The following is a 2,622-nucleotide window of genomic DNA, read 5'->3' on the forward strand; positions in this document are numbered from 1 at the left end:
AATGTGTTTCCTTGTTTTAAAACTTACCTCATTTCTTGTTGCCAACTACATTCAATTAGCATACCAAAAAAATTGTAAACGTTATTAACGGGAGAACTGCTGTATTGAAATCTTGCTAATTTTTCATGTAAAATTTTTAAAAAGATAAAAATCAGGTAACGAAAATAAACATATTTTTTTTCTTTTTTTCTGTTCTTTGTTTTGTCACAGTTTAATATTTTAAGGCACCACATAATTGTTAGCCGTATTTATTTAAACTGGCTTCCCCTACCCAACAACCGGTCTCCCCCAACATCCGCATAACCAGTTGTCCTTATCCACATAACCGGTCACATAACGGTTCGCCCTATCCTAATAGTCGGATTTCCTCACCACAATAACCGGTTTTCAGTATCCACAAAACCGGTTTGCAATATTCAACTTTGCGATCTTCATTAACTAATGATCTTTGTGTAACTAGCCTTAACCGTAAACCTAATCTTAACACGAACAGTACAATACAAAACTTGTGATAGTAGGTTATGCTAAGAAGCTTGAGAAATGCAAATTTCAAAATGAACTTTACTAAGATAATTGTGTTAAAATTAATATTATTCCTTCTTGATCATTATTAATCAGAACAATATATACATATGTCTATGCAAGTCAACTAAAGCCATATATACCATATATCTAACATACATATGTCCAGTGGCGTAGCGAGGTCGGGTGTCACCCGGTGCGGCACTTAATGGTGTCCCCCCTCCCCTCCCCCCAGAGGCGTAGCGACCCTTCCCGGGAACAAACTTTCAAATTTTTTATTTGCATCCCCCCCCCTCAAACTTTCGATTTTTCGATTTGTATCCCCCCCCCTCAAGTTTTCGATTTGCACCCCCCCCCCAAACTTTCGATTTGCACCCCCCCTCAAGTTTTTCTCTATATATTTTGCTATTTTTTGCCTTGGTGTCACCCCCCTAAATGGCGTCACCCGGTGCGGTCCGCACCCCCGCCCCCCCTCGCTACGCCCTGCATATGTCCATTATCAGTGAGATCCATATATTATACATATATTGATTTGCCGTTCTGATATATTCATATATTGTGTATATGTCGATAACGATAGTTTAAATAATGTTATGTTCGAACCCTCGGGCAGATGAGGCTCGATAGTTGGGGACAGCAACCCATGTAGAAGGGACAACTCCAAAATCAAACAACTGCTGCCTTGTAGTTTGATCTTAGTTGGACAAAGGCTATGGAAGAAAATCCAAAAAGAAAAAGGCCATTGAAGTAAATTCAAAAATAAAAGCGGGCTGACATTGGATTCAACGGCCATTATGGCGCTTAACAAGTTGACACTTAATACTTAATTGTTATGGATGGAATTTTTTCCAACATTAGATTTAAGAGCAAAGAAAAAGATCTTTAATATGAGCTTATAACTAGGATTAAGTCGTATATTAAAACTGTGATTCTGTGTGCAAGTAAACTTAACGCTGATACACAAGCTCTATCCTTCACACTTCTATTTTAAAAAGCAAACTATCCATGAACCAAATCTTTGAAAGTTCGCAACACACATGAGATCCAATAGGATAAAAAATAATCCAATCATTGGATTTAAAAAATTTCATACCTGGATTTAAAAAAGGCAATCTCAGACAGTTGCTATCTGCATCTCTCTGCCTGTAGCGATAGTGAGATTACTGGAGTTTGATTTATACCTTGGCTACCGTTTATAAAGGCACTAGGGGAAAAAAAGGCCAGAAGAAATTCCAAGAACATTGAGGTCAACTTACAGGTAATGCACGTAAATGTCGCGTGCATCACACCTGCTTTTAGACTTTTGAAATGTCTAAATTTAGTTGCTAGTTAGTTTTTGTTTCTGTTTTTTGGTGAGCTGCGTCTAAATCGTATTTAATGAATGAGATTTTCATTTTGTTTTACTATAATCAATACACAATTAGTTTTAAATTGACCCAACATTTATTGAGTTTTCTGAGGCAGTCGTCGTGTTTGGGTATTATGCGTCATTTAGGACGATCAGTGTATGTTTGATTCGGTTTTACATATACGTCTCTTCCCCCAATCCCCCGCGTACGAAAAAAGAATTTGAAAAATACAATTTATCTTGAAAATGCATAGTTGAAGGTTTAACCAGTTTTCCCCAAGGTGATTTAAGTGCACCCCGACCCCAAGATTTAAGTGCACCCCCGACCCCAAGACTTAAGTGCACCACGACCCCAAGATTTAAGTGCACCCCGACCCCAAGACTTAAGTGCACCACGACCCCAAGATTTAAGTGCACCCCGACTCCAAGATTTAAGTGCATCCCGATCCCAAGATTTAAGTGTACCCCCGACCCCAAGATTTAAGTGCACCCCGACCCCAAGATTTAAGTGTACCCCCGACCCCAAGATTTAAGTGCACCCCCGACCCCAATATTTAAGTGCACCCCGACCCCAATATTTAAGTGCACCCCCGACCCCAAGATTTAAGTGCACCCCGACCCCAAGATTTAAGTGTACCCCCGACCCCAAGATTTAAGTTTACCCCCGACCCCAAGATTTAAGTGCACCCCCGACCCCAAGATTTAAGTGCACCCCAATATTTTTGTACCCCGATTTAAGTGCATTTTAAGTG

The 2,622-nt window shown here is 39.6% G+C and overlaps 1 pseudogene; it reads right to left on the reverse strand.

Moving 5' to 3' along the window:
- The window catches only part of LOC131940866 (arylacetamide deacetylase-like), a 19,282-nt pseudogene extending 17,557 nt beyond the window's left edge, over window positions 1–1,725 (reverse strand).
- Window positions 1,726–2,622: the final 897 nt, after the last annotated feature.

This window comes from Physella acuta, unplaced genomic scaffold, assembly GCF_028476545.2.
Source record: "Physella acuta isolate Inbredline_101_S28 unplaced genomic scaffold, ASM2847654v3 ptg000025l, whole genome shotgun sequence".
Taxonomy (NCBI): Eukaryota; Metazoa; Mollusca; class Gastropoda; family Physidae; genus Physella; species Physella acuta.